Source organism: Egretta garzetta, unplaced genomic scaffold (genome assembly GCF_000687185.1).
Source record: "Egretta garzetta isolate BGI_Z169 unplaced genomic scaffold, ASM68718v1 scaffold215, whole genome shotgun sequence".
In the NCBI taxonomy this organism is placed as follows: domain Eukaryota; kingdom Metazoa; phylum Chordata; class Aves; order Pelecaniformes; family Ardeidae; genus Egretta; species Egretta garzetta.
Genome location: NW_009259719.1, coordinates 853093 through 868243, shown reverse-complemented (window position 1 = coordinate 868243; position 15151 = coordinate 853093).

Here is a 15151-nt window from a genome sequence, read left to right as displayed (position 1 = left end):
CTGCTGATATAAAAATACTTGCTTGAAGACCAAGCATGAACATTGCCTTAATTCTCTATACCTTGCTCCTCTATGACCTGAACTCCCTGGGGATACTCTGTTGACAGAGAAGGAAAATCAGAGCTGTATTCAAAATGCTTTCTAAATGCGATATCCCCTCTGGTCAAGAGCTGAACTCAGGCTTGCTCGGTTCTTCTAAACATGCGCATCAATATGCACACAAGAGACCGGTCGTGTGATAAGTTCTTACCAATCCTCTTCTGAAGCTCTGGAAAAGAACAGAAAAGGCTTCTAAGATAGAAAGCTCTTCAGTAGGGGAAAAAAAGGGTATTCTCCATCACGGTAAGGACTTGAGTTGGCAGGACATCCCTAGTGGTTTGTGCTTTTAATAAGTTCCTACAAGAGTCCTAAAGATGGTAGCTGCGATAGAGCACTGCTAAGCGCAGCAGAAGGGGAGATAGGAAAGTTAAGCTCTCTGTATTCAGAGGTAAATTTGAAATAGTCAAGCACATTGATGGCCTGCTGAGAACTGGAGCTAGGACAGGCCTCCGAATGTTGTGAGGCACATTTAGTGCCATGAGCAAGAAATGATCCTGCAGGCAGAAAAAATAGGATCATACAAGGATCACGGAGTCCTGGAAGACAAATTAAGGTTGCCAGAAAAAGTTTGGGTTTGGTATATTTTCCTATATTTGTACATTTGGCTTTGCAATAAGCAGATATAAAAACTCAACACAGATTTAGATTTTTGAGGACATGTGAGATATAAAGAACCTCTTAGATTCTGTTTGGTCTCGTTTATAATAATAAGTAATTTAGATACAGTTGTATAAAAACATACTTTAGAGCTATATTCATTCCTAGCTATTAGGCAGAATGTTGCTACATTCACAAGGTCAGTTCATTATACAATATATGCTTAAACATGTCTTGTAATTACAGCTTAGAAGATTATATCCAGGAGGTTTGCTAAACCAGGAAGTACTGTTCCCAGAACGACACAAATGCCAAAACAAGTAAGAGTTTCCTCAGGGATGCAGGTACTTACTGTTGTAAATGTAGGTGGTTTTCCATGGAAATGTTCTAAGTTTGCCACTGTTGCTCTTCTGTAAGAGGCGAAAAAAAACCCATGATGCACTTAAACTACAACTGGACAGTGAAAGAATGGTATTGCTGAAGGAAGCTCATGAACGATGATAAAATAGAGAAACTCACCTTAAACTGCTGCGTTACTAGGTTGTGTCTCTTGGAACGAAGCCACTTTGGAAAGGACTTTGAAAGTTTTGATGTTATACCTCTTAAAAAGAATAGTGTTTGTATTTGATTTTTTTTTTCCGTATCTCAAAAGCAAGTCCTACAGATTTCCTCAAACTGCCCACGCTGTCAGAGTACCAGGAAGAGGGGACTCATGAGAAATGCTCATGATAAGCAGAAGGTTCCTTTGTTCCAGACGGACTATTCCATCCTTGGATAGGTATTTTCCACAATTGTTATCTATTCGGTATAACTTATAGGCAATGACACATTTGTTGCTGTACTGAGACTCTAATGACCCGTAGCAGGATAAATTATGCCTTACCCTCACACAATTGTTTCCTTGAAATATGTTTATTTTTCTGTGCATGCAGGCTAGGATCACAGGCTGGTTAAAGACATCAGGACTGTCTTGTGAGTGCCTCTGGCTATTACTGCAGGCAAGGTCAGCTATTTCTGTCAAATTCCCACATAAAATAGTAGGCTTAAGGATTCAGTTCCTCAGTGCAATTTGTAAGAAAATTAATGAATCGTCTCTCGATAGATATGTTAAAGGTGAACGAGAAATTTTTTGTAATTAACTGCAGTACAATGCCTGTCTACACTGACTGTCCCCAAATCTAGGAAGGCTGTAGACCTGGGAACATGGGCTCTGACCAGCGTTGTGTGATAGCAAAGTCTGAATGTTTCCCTATGTATTGGTTTCTTGCCCTCTTTCCATGCCACAAATATTTACCTTGCTCTTTCTTCCTTTCATTTCTACAGGTAATTCCTTGCCATCTCCTTCCCCTATCTGATAGTTTCCCTGTTGTCCTCTTGCCTATAATGAATAATCCAAGAGCAGTGTTGCAGTGATGGAGCTCTTTCCCAGTGTAGCTTCATCCTGAGAGGATCAGGTACCCCCCAGCAGGAAAATCTGAGCTTCCTCTCCACTAACATTCGTGACACTGACCACAGCATCATATTATAGTACCTTGGAAACCAGCTTATAAAGAATGTAAAACTAAATAGGGCCACAGATTCGTTAAATTTAGTAACAATAAACATTATCCTGCAATACAGATCTCCGCGGTGGGCACAGAGGATGCTGCTGTTAACGTGCCTTTAGCTTGGTGTTTTTGCTTTGCCAACCAAGAAAGATCGGTATTTTGTAAGGGCGTAGCCATTGGCACGACATGGCTAAGGGCACTGATTTTCCTGAAAGCACGTGCCTTTGGCAGGCGATTTTCCTGCAGCACTGTTCAGCAGCCAGAAGGTGGGGCACAGGCTTTGCTGGTTTGTGTTGGTACGCTAATGGTTGCACAGGCCTGATGCTGAACACCAGTCCTGAGGTGTATTGGGTTCGGTGGAGATAAAGCAGCAGCAGCTTGCAGATTAAAGTTTTGGAAGTAAAATACTAGAAAATTAGAGGTGTTTTTAAGATCAGACTCAAAACTGAAGCTGATAGGGCAGGAGGTCTCCTGGCACTGCTGGCAAAGGCTTGCACACCCAGGGGGCAGAGGTAAGGAATAGAGGAAAATAGAAGGGGAGGGAATTGAATTGAAGCAAACATCATGTAGCTGTATCTGTCACTGTTTATAAAACTGTTTGGGGCAGTAACTAACTGAGAACACTAGGCTGTACAGGTTTCAGCTTAAAAGATATGTATTTTCCATGTTCACAGCAAGGACCGGGCAAAATCCGATAGAAAAGCTGGGTTTGAATATAAAGCAAAACTTACTTATTTACATTTAGGTAAACTAAGATCAAACCCATGGAAGTCCTCTAACAGAGTTACTACAAGTTTATTCTGCTGTAATTGTGAGCAGAGTCATCTCCAGTCTCTGGAGGAGCTGAGAGAGGCTCAGTCTGAGCTTCATCGCATACAGGAGACACAGGGGTACTTGGCAGCTTGCCAGAGGTTTTAGTTCTCCATTGCTAAACACATAATTGTGACACAATAAAACTCAGAACAACACTGCTTTGGTACCCACGAAAAACATTTTCCTTCCCTAAGCTGGTGCCTTTCTTTGCTGCAGTCAGCACACATCTCTGTTCAGTAGCACATAGTAAAGGGGGCATTCAAACGTTTGGAAAATTCCATAACTGCCCAGAAATACCTGCTCTGAGACAGCATTGCTATTAATTTATCATGTATGCCACTAGGTTAGCATATTTATCCACTCCAAATGAAACAAAATTGCTTATTCTGTAGTTTATAAAATTCCATCCTCTGGATGTGGTCCCCAAAATACCCTGCAGGTAAAGGTCTGTGCTAACAGACGTGGTTAGTAGCATGTCCTAAGTAACAATGGACTTGGGAAAAAGAAACTGTAGGGTTTTTCACTAACTACGTGATGGCACCAGCTCCTAAATATTTGTGTCCAGCATGTTACATGCTGCATCTGACCTGTTCTCAGCTACTGGGATGAAAGTTAATACTGAGATTGAGAAAGCCCTTGGCTATTTTAGCAATCAGAGGCATCATGAAAAGCCTTCCCCTCTGCCCTGATCCCCTGCACCTGAGAACATATAGAAGTTTTGCACTACTCGTCTCAAAACCTGCTGATAATTTACACAACACTTTTGCCTGTCAGAATCAGGCCCTGTTAAAAATTACTCATGCCCTACAAATAGTTATCTTCCTCCCCCTTTCGTCCCCCCCATTTTTCAGGTGAAGAGGCGAATTAACACCCCATTTTCAGTTATCAGTGCCATGATGCTAGTCCTGACATTGCTGCTGGTGCTATAAAAGCAGGTCAGTCCCCCTCAGGTTTGAGAGCCCAGGCTTTGGGCAGAGTAAGTAAAAGCACTCCTCTAAGTCAGGTAAGGTCCTTCCTTCTCAGCTCACTTTTAATTATAATTGCTACCATCTTCCTTTCTTTGTCAGGGCTGCAAATCCAGTTGGGGATCTGGCGAGCTGATCTCTGACAATATCAAATGTTCTCAGAACTCTTAATCGAAGGCAGCCCATGAAAGCACCCCGGGGAGTGCTTTATTCTCTGTGTTTAAAAGGACATGAAAGTACAATAGTTCTCTTTATACGGGTACAAAGCAGCCAATTGATCTTGTCAGTTTAATAAATAATACAATTGCTTCCATCAGACACTGTTAATAGACTCCTGTCTGGACTAATGTTGTACAGAATTGTACAAGTACAGAAATGTTATCTCCCTCCGTCTGCCCTGGATTAACCACCTCCCCCTTTATCACCTAGAGGCAAAGCTTCCAGCAGTAGTCCCTGAAGGGCATCAGGTCCCCTGATCTTCATCTCTTTCTTCATTTTAATGTGTGTTCTTGGAAGAGACAAGCTAATTTCCTGATGCATCTGTTGTCTGGCTGATTCCTAGCATTTGTACAGATTCAAAGAGGCTTGAGAATGTAAAACAGGCAGCAGATTTGGGTTTTGTTGCGGGTTTTCTTGTTTGTTTATTTTTTAATCATTCACTGTCTATGTGATCTCAAGATGCAAAATTTGGATCACGTTTTTCAAACATTGCAAAGGTGCAGGGAAGCTCGGGCGCAGCTTCTTACCTGGGGCCTTATTAGTACAAGGACCAGACATCAGCAAAGTGTTACAAGGCTTTGGTTCAAGAAGCTCACAGCTCAGGGGGTTGGGATGTTTCTGTTCTGGTGCCAGCATAACCAGATCACGCCTTTCCGCAGATTTTCTGCTCAGCATTTTAAGCAGGTCCTGAGTTTTTGCATTATCAGCATTGCTTTTTAAGTGAGCATTAGAAGGGATACAGACATACCAGTGCTCATTGAGAAAGTCCTGGTGACATTAGCAGAGGTGGATTTAAAACTTTTCATTGTCTTGGTTTTGGTTTGTTTTCCCACTTCTTTACTTTTCTCTCCCATGACATGAAGTGGTACTGGGTTTTGCAGTTGATGTACCTGATAAACAGGCAGGAATGTATTTGTCATTGGGAACAGGTTTCCAGGGTTTTCAGGAACCAATGGTATGTTTTGAAGGTAGTTAATTTGACAGCAGTTATGGGGTTTACATTTTTACATTTTTCTGCCTATATATCTACCTAAATATATGTATATATATGTATGGGGCTTATATATTAAAAATATATAGGTATGTTTTTAATATATATATGTATACATGTACACAAATATGTATAAATCTAGTCTTTGCTGTCAGAGCCCCCACGGGTTGTTTCCCCAGATGCCGAGAGCCCAGCCACATGCCTTTCCGAGTGCTGCTGCGCTCTCCAACTTGGCCTGTCAAAGGAGATATTGTGCTGAGTAAAAAGCTGACGGATCCCCTTCCTTCTGTTTGCAAGAAAAAAATCTCTGCTCTTAATGCTGGAATCAGTTATCCAACTGTAAATAACATTTTGTTATCTATAATAACCTGAATGAATAATGCAATGACCAATGAGTAAAAAGAGCTGCTGTTGCCAAGTTATTTTGGATTCCCTATACCTTGGTTTTCCCTGCTATAAAAGGCAGGTAGTAACAGTGCCAGAACTCAAAAGGGCATTAGGAGGATAAATGCATGACTTACGTTGAGCTGCTCAGGTATTTCAGGTACTGGGACAATACATGAAGCCAAGAGATTTGTATCTAAGCAGAGAGAGATTCTGGTTGAGCAATGAGGTCCTACAGCATCAGGAGAAGTCAGCAGACCTGGGATTCTTTTGCATCAGTGGGGAAAGCAATTTCTGGGAACTGAATGTTTCAACCCAAAAGCCTTTTTTCCTGGATCCCTGTGTGATCCAGTCTGTGCTTGCATGGATATTGCTTTTGAATTGTTGTTGTGTTGCTTGCAGAGAAAACACTCACACTGCTGCCCTTCTACTTAAAGATGAATTCAAATGCTTTTTATTTTAAATTCAAAACCTAATTGAAATCCAGATTCCTTAGCTAGTTTTAGATATAACTTCAGAAAGAAAAATCAGTCCTTTAAATAATAAAGTGCTCGTGTTGAAAATCAGTTTTCTTTAGTCCCACATCCATTTTGAATTGAGGTTACTGTGTTTGAAGGCTAAGACCCAATAATGCTTCTAAAGCCACAATCGGTATTTGAAAGGCAGCTCTGTGCTCTTCTTTGAGTGCTATTGATGCTTTCAGCTGTGGCATGAAAGACCTAGAACTCTGATCTCTGGTTTTGGCAAGTCAAGTCATTCAATTCAATTTCAGAGCTGTGCAGCTGTGAAGCCTTACAGGTTTTGATGTTTAAAAGGTAGGGATTATTTCTGTTCTCCGTGATTCGGGAGCAACCGCTGCTTCTGTTAGCAAACCCAGGAAGAAACCTGTCTGTCTGATGTGCATGGGCTGTTACTGATACCTGCGCGAGCACCTGAGCAGCTATGACACATCTGGCTGGCATCTCTGAGATCAAAGTGCTCCCTGATGCTCTGGCACCCTTTGAATAGCATTTAATTGGCCGCGAGACCACAGTTTAGGACCTGAGACTGAGCTTTGCCTCCTCGGGTCACTGGGTGAATCCAGGGTAGGTCTGTAGGTAACCCGTCGGTGTTCTCAGCCTCCTTTCCTGTGGAGAGAAGGCTGTGTCGTTATTCCCATTTCTCCGGTTCTCTTACCTGCAGAGTCATGATGAAAATGTGAGTCTGCAAGCCCTGCTCTTTCTTACGGGGGATCTGCAGGTTGATTGAAGCATATTAGGATGGACTGTTCAGTAGGGATACCCCAGGTGTCCTCTGCAGAGAAGATTTCAGGCAGGTCTGGCCAGCCTCAATCTTACAAGGCTTGTGCTCTTCAAACACCTGATTCCCTGGGGAGCAGAGAATACCTTATGAGTGATGGGTGCTAGCCTGGGCATGAATCTGGGGTCCAGGGTGAATGGACAAAGCTGGCCTTGGCACCTGCTCCTTACCCACCTCATTCTACAGTGGGAGGGGGAAATTATCCAGCAGCCTTTTGCCAACCAACCTTTGTGTTGCTCCTGTTGTGGAAGCCCCACTTGCACTGATAAAGAGGCATGGACTGGTCACCAGTGCCAACTGGGCCAGGGCTGGTTCCAGTCCACAGCCTAATAGCCTCCTGAGTGTGGTGCTGAGCCCAGGCTAAGAGATGCACCCTGAGCTTGGCGTTCAAGAGCCTCGCTAATGCAGAGGACTCGCCTCCCATCCAGCTTGGGCGATGGGCACGACTGGTGTGCGGCTGCCAGGCCACCCCGACAGCTAACTGCAACGCGCTTCGTCGCCAGCACTGCAAAACGTGCCTGGGCGATGAGCTCACATTTGGGGGCTTCTCCCAGAGGATTCCAGTGCACGTTCCTTTATTTTCATTAGAAATGGAGACCATTTAGTTTAACTGTCTGCTGAAATGTGGAGAATCGGAGAGCGGGGCTGTGAACACCGGCTCTGTTCTGCGCTCAGAGTGGGCTCTCCCGGACACTGTTCCCCCTCTCCTAAATAGCACCACGTTACAAGCGTGTCTGTGTTGGGTTGGTGTGCAGCACACATCTTGCTGCAAAGACAGTAAAGCCAAATTGCTGTTTGCTGTATTGGGGGAGAAGTACGGTGCAGACTTTGCTTGTGGGATAGGGCAGAGCATTGGCCCTGGTGGTTTCCACTCTCTAGTAGTGGAAAAAGATCTGTAGAGCGGGGCATACCAGGTATTCTGTGTAGGAAAAATGGTGTATCTGCATGCTAACCGCATGTGATGGACTGCCTGCTGCTAACCAAAGCACTGCGTTGTGCACTGTCACTGTTTCTGTGACTCGTGACAAGGATGCTGTGCCGAGAGTATTTATTGACTAAATGGTGCAAAAAAGCTGCTGAGGTACTTCATAGATAGACCGGAGATCCAGGTCTCTTCTGTGATGATTTCACAGCCTGGACAGATGTTGGACAGATGTGTGGCAGGGAGGTCAAAGCAACCTGGACCGACGGTGGGTGTCAGGGCACTGCCAGTACTCTGCATGCGATGGGTGTGAGGAAGAAGAGGAGGAGGGAGGTGACACATGGGCAGATGTGCCCTATGGAAGGGAGAAACAAAGCCATCCCCCAGGATGTCACTTCTGAGCGGAGGACTCTGCTAAGGCTCAGTTTGGCGTTCCGCCGCACACCCGCCAAGTCTAAAGGCACCGAGGACATCAGTGCCTTGCAAGATTAAACTCTTTGATTCCAATCTCTTTAGCTAGAAAGCATGTTGTTTTATCTAATGCTTGTCTCTGTCTGTTTTAGGCTGTGGTGCCTGCTGAGAAAAGGTATGCATAATGAAATGATTAAATCATGCGTTTTCAAATAATCAAAGTCATGCTGTTTCAGCTATGCAGAAATCCTATTCCTCTTACGAGACATCTAGCCAGATTCAGAATTTCTTTTGGATTTTATATTTCTTAGAAGGACTCTGAATAAAAAAGTGTATCTGGTTAAGGCCAGTCTGCTCTCCTGCATGCCCAGGGCCAGATATGATCACATTCATATTCTTCTTGTGTCGCTGCAGACAGAAAATAACTTTGCAGTCTGATTTTATGCTCTAAAGAAAATCATTCACACTGTGACAGCACTTCAAAACCTTATTCTGTATATGCTGCTGGCTATGACTGCAGTGCAGAAAAAAAACGCTTCACTGAATCAGTAGTTATGGGAAGGGGTAAAGTTTCCCAATCACTCCTTTCCATCTTGATTTTGTAACTAATCCCTCATCCCTGCCATACCTCCAGTTTGAGATGTCTCCCCTGTAACTCTGCACTACTTTAAGCTTTGGCACCCCTGCCATGCTTACTTAATTGCTCAACACTGCTTAAATATTGTGCATGGTAAGGTCAGATGGTGCTACGTAGGCTGCTACATATGGAATCACCTCCTGTCAGTGGGAAATCTCCCCAGGGAATTGTACCCTGGAGCAGGTAGTGAAGGAAGTGAACTAGAAGGACCTTTGTGGTCAGAGTCCAGAGACTCCTACCCATCCACCAAGGTAAGGTCTCTTCCTAAAAGGATGCTGTTGAGGCTGATAGACCTAAAATGAAACCTTGTGTGCTTTTTTGAGTGATGGGCATGTACATGTTCCCATGTTCTGCTGTTTGGGGTCACTCATAGGAATATGTGAGAAAACAGCTGGAAACAGACAGGAATGTTGTTATCAAGGAGGACTCTGACCTCCCAAGGTGATGGAACTGACAGTGAACTGATGGAGGTTAACAGGATGATTTTAATGAAGGGACTGTATTTACAGGGGAGGTGGCACAGCAAATACAAGCACCATAAGACACTCTTATAGGCTAATTTTTGCAGTTCCTAAACACAGCCTCAGGGAGCAAAGCAGTGAACAAGTCCCTCATAGTGCCGCATTTAGGAAACTGAGTAACAATTGCATTCTCTCTATGAAGGCAGAGAAATTTAATTGAATAGCGAAATATCAGATCGATATTTCAAACAGAGGAATTATCTTTTTGGACCAAGGAGAAGAGTTCAATTTTGACAAAAGGAGTTATAAGAACTCATCTGCTTTACCATAATGGAAACTGTCACCACCAGTCTCATTTTTATTATGGAAGCCTTGCTCCAAGATACTTCAGATCCACCTGTGCAATTCTCCAGCTCAAAACTGAAACACCTCAGACCAAATGGCACTTGCAGTTTCAGAGAGCCACAGTTCTATACTGCAGCGGAAGAGCTAGAAGACCACACGGCTGCACTACTGGGATGCCACCCTTGGTCTGCATATCAGACCTTGAGGACAACGTGGCGATAAGACAGAAGGCATTACTCCAGCAGAAAGGGTTAATCGGGGACACTAAAAATGGTAAACCGGCGTAGCTATAAGCAGACAGCAGATGGAGATGGAAGAAAAGAAAATAATCAAATTCTGCATTAAGACAGATACAGCTTAGATGACTGCTTTAATTTGCATTCATCTTATAAAATTAATTTGCTAGTTTTACTCTAGATATGGATTAGTTTTACTCTAGATATGGATTTCCTCAGATGAAAAAGCTAAAAAAAAAAAAAAAAAAAAAAAAAAGGCAGCAACCCCTTCCCCCCACCCCAGCTTCGCAGCAGTGCAGAATAAACCCAGCATTCAGAAACCAAAGAGCAAATTCTTCTCTCCAGATGCACAAAGCTGGGTGGTTATGCTGGTCGCCTCCAGCTTTAAAATGCTGCTGCAGAGCTTGACGCTGCTCTCGTTTGCTCTGCCCAGTGTGGCTCTTTGGGACAGGACATGATGCTGCCATGGAAAGCCGCCCCTTGACAGAAACGTTTGACAGCTTTTCACGGACTTCTCATGTGGAGCTTAAATCTTTCCCCATGTCGCCTGTGCCCACATTTGAACTTCTCCTTGCAGAGTTCTGCCTCATTTGCTTGGCTGCTTTACCTCCTACCTGAACCTAAAACTTTAAGCAGCCAAGAGGGAAAAAAGAACTGTGTGGGTTTTAGAGTCTTCAGCACAATCTCTTTGAAAAATGTCTATTACTAAAAGGTGTAAAGCCTTTAGCAGTCAAGAGTAGAATGACTTTGTGTAAATAACAAATTATACCAGTCCATATTGATTTTTCTAGTCTGAGCAATTCCCAGATCAAAGGTGCTCTTTCTACAAGTCAAAAGGTGATATTTCTAACTGCAGTCACTCCAAACTCTGAAGAGCTAAGCCCCAAGTTTTTCTTTCTCTGCTCCATCATTGCTGTAAATAAAAGCATTACGCTGAAGACACACCTTGCCATTTTGTTGCTGATCCATAAAGCTTACTTTTTAAATAAGGAAAAAGCTTCCCAGCTCCATGAACCGGGCATGGCTGTGAAGAGCAATTGCACATCAAAGACGCAGTTGTGTGCAGCATTTATCCTCTGAAGCATCCCACATGCTCCGATGTATCCCGCCCCCCACTCCCACTCTCTGACCCACAGACTCAGCTTCCAGGGGACAGGAGTTCATGAAGTCTGTGCTCTTCTCACCAAACTTCTCTGCTTGAATCCGACAGTAGCAGACTTGTGCGTACAACGCTCACAAGAAACACAGAGCACAGTGGAGCAAGAGATGAAAACATCCAAGCCCTTGGGATCCGATGAACCCACTGCCAAACTGTCACCTCCGTTCTTTATGCACCATGTTGGGCTTTTGGATTTAATTCCCCCTCCTACTTCCCAAGGCCTGCTGAGGAGATCCTGCTTTTGCCAAGTGATCGTGGATGTTGTTTGTTTGAGACCCGTTGGCAAAGCTGATGGCAGTGATGCCTGTGGCTCTGTGTGGAGGTGCAGGCTGAGGAAACCTGGAATGGGCCCCACAACCAACTTGCAGTAGTGTTGCCACAAGTACCGTTGCGCAGCCAAGACGAGGGATTTTAGGAAATGAATGAATTTAACATTTATTCATGAGTGCACTCTGGAGGATTCTTAACATCTTTTTCACTAACAATAACACAAAATTGGCATTTCAAAATACAGAATAGATATCAAATACCAAAGGGATATCCTATTGAGGGAGAGGAAATCAAGTTGATTTGACTCCAGAAATGAAATTTGAATACTTTGAATATTTCTTTCTGTACAACTGATATAACCTTTTTTTAATTTTCCAAGCAAAAAGTACACTTTAATTTTCTTTATTTCAAAATAATATTTCAATATCTTGGTCATGAAGGTGAAGTGAATGGTGCTGACTTTCCTTTTTGGACTTTTCTGAGGAAACAAACTTATCAACAAAGAGGTAATGGTGACCAGACCTGGACTAACAAAGCTCTAACATGGTACAACAGGTTGCCTTAAGCTATGACAGAGCCCAGTTATCTGACCTTAACCTCAAGAGCTCTGTGATTGCCAGGCTGCCATCAACAGCAGGGTTATTGATCAGCCTCAAACGTCCAGGCCCAAAGGAAGAGTCCTCCCGAAACCCTTCAGTGGGAAGGAAACCCATTTTCAGCAATTCCTCCAGAAGAAGTACAGCTCAACAGCACTGTGTTCTTTTCTTGTGCATTGCACAAGGCTTTCTGTGCCCCCAGGGCTCCTTCCAGTCTTCTCCTCGTCCAGATCTCACAGACTTTCCGCACCCGCATCTCTCCTTTGAGCTCCTTGCAGAACCAGGAGGCTTGCATCCATTTTTTCCTGATTCTTGTCAGTATGAGAGATGTCCTGGTTACCAGGTTAGATCCAGATACCAGACATCCTACATCTGCAGGAAAAAGGGTGCTGCATGGTTATTTCCCATCTCCATTAAGCGCATTGTGCCCTTTGTTTTCAAACAGAGCGTTTGATCTTTCTTAGACGATTTATCTCTTTCATTCTTTTCACTTACAGCCTCCCACAGCAAAGTCCCTAAAGTTATCTAATAAACATGGATGTTATGACATCCTCCCACAATAACTCTAAATATCATACAGGAAACATCATCTAATAAATGATATAATTACTGCAAAGATGAAAACCACCACTCCTGAAAACACACAGTGAGTTGCTCTTTATCTTGTCGTACAAATTATTTCCATTTTTTTTTTCTTAAGTGCTTTGTTTTGTCTTGCTTTGCTTTTCAAGCTCCTCTTTTGCCTCATTGCTTGTGATCATGTGCAATAAATGTATATCTCCAGGCACAGAAATACAAAGCACAGTCGTTCTCAGCTGCCACGGGAACGCAGGTCCGCCCAGTTAATTTTTTCCCATTGTACTGGGTGGAGCGGCTCCACAGACACACTCGGCTACACACCCTTTCTTTTTTGGGACTGTTAATTATTTTAAGCTACTCTTCAGGTTGGTAGCATAGCTTATTACTGTGGAAAATTGGCAGTTTCCCTCCTTCTGTGGTGACTAGTAAGTTATGAAAAGCTTTTTAGCTTGATTTATTCTGACTTCTGCCATGTCTTGCTGATTTATCTATTATGCTCTAAAATCAGGCCAATTAAACCCTGCAGTTAAAGCAGACAGACAGAAGGGCATGCATTTCCCTACCCAAAAGGTATTTCTGAAACAAAAAGACAAGCTTTAAGCCAGTAAACGGTATCTTTTGCTTTGAACTAAGGACAGCACCGTGCAATTACTGTTGGCTCTGTTGTCACGGGCGCGTCGCGTTATCACTCTGCTTTGCTTTGTTACTACGTTCAGTCGAAGCAGCGAAACACAAAGGCGAATGCTGCTCCGTCAAGGGCTCCAAGGATGGGCTTGCTGAACGCTGTATTTTAATAATCTGCCTTGTTCACATGAGCCCAGCCAGCCGCAGCCAAAGCGGAGAGCGGTTGTTGGCCAACCCAAACACAGCTGTTGTAGCTCATTTTGAAGTCTACCAGCCTTTCTGCTGTCCCTTTTCAGAGATTAAGCTTAATCTTCTGTAGGCGAGGCTTATGTCACCTTATTCAAGAACAGTTTCACTGAAAGCCTTGGAGTTTTTTCCTCTTTGCCTCATCCTTTGTGGTTTTGGCAAGGAAACAGCTTTGATAGAAACATACCCAGGCAACAAGCAAAACTGTGTGGAACCTGTGTGGTTCTGCCACACAGCCAGCAGCCAGGCCACAGCCATGCAGGCGGCCGGGGAATTCACAAGCTTTTGGAGCAGAAGACAAGCTGATATTTTGGTATGCTATCAAAACCAGCCGAACCTGACCATTTTGTGTGATTTGAGCCAATGGGCACATGCACAAAACAGAAGCTGTGTTTTAATCTGAGGGGTTTTTTGGTTTTGGTTTTTTTTTTTAGCTTTCTCTGAAACCTAAGTGAAATGAAATTGTGGGAGAGGAGGCAGTTGTCTAATCCATATGGATCAAAATTTCATAAAATACTAAGTGAGTTGCAGCAAAATGAAGCAGCTGAGCCTCACCAGCCTGCCTGCCTGCCTTTTTCCGTGGCCTCATCTGCGCTGTGCAGAAGCCAAATCAGAGTTTTAAGTGACTCCGCTCCACTGCCAAGAAACTCATCGCGTTGGTTTATCCAGAAGGGCTTCTGTACCAAAGATAGCCGCTGGCGTGTGGGCTACATTTCAGGTCTGCTTTTAGAAGAGAGCTGTTCCAAGAGGAGCTGAAAGTCTGTCTTCAGGTCTGTGATTATTGTAAAAGCCTGGATTTGAGCTTTTTTTACTGTCTGCGTGTCACAGCGCTTTTCTAATGACCACTGCTTGCTGCCTCAGTTGAATAAGTTTCCCAGATTAACCAGGAAAAAGAGTAACCCTCCACCCTTGGTTCTTTTTCATTTTATAATTATCTGCTCTTTCTCTAGAGTCACTCTTTTTTCCATGTGTTTTGCTTTTGCCTGGATGTGCCCAGTGCCTTGCAATTAAAACGAAGCAGCTCTATATAGTTCACAATCCAAGATCGCATGCTGCGAGCCCTTGCTCCTTGGAGCAATCCCACCAGAACAAATAAGACTGTTTCACATCAGGTCTGCTTGCTTGAAGTTTCATAGGTTCTGACTTTAGGTTGCACATTTTAAATGTCAGCAAAATGGTCTCTGACTCACTCTTATTAGTATAATTGCTAATGGGATGAATCTTTAAAAAATAGCTCCAAATATGTTTATATAACAATCAGAAATCTTTCATTCCCAAAGGGAGGGAACAGTTGTACTTTCAACATCACTTGTGTTTTGGCCTGGAGGTGTCCTATGTGCTGCGCCAAAAAGTAATAATTAAAGGGACATGGTTGACATAACACTAAATTTACTGCAATTCCTTACCTGTGCTACTTGGCAATGCACGAGGGTGCACAGTGTAAGAGTTGGGGTTTTTTTTAAATAAGTTTGGTTTGCACCACTTAGGCTCCTTGTTCTTTCTGCAGTGCTCAGTTTTAAGTATAAAATCCATTTTTTCTGGTTTCACTTCTAGTTTGTGTTCGATCACTCAGTGTTTCTCTGCTGTATGTGTTCTGAATTTAAAAGACATCTGCTTCACTTCAGCTGTATCCCCCACTGTCAGTCTTTGCTTCCGCCTGTTATATGCATGCTAAAATATTGCTGGCATGAATATGCAAGGAAAGTAAACGCAAAGCCAGCACCACAGATAATTGCTGATCCTTTTAAAGT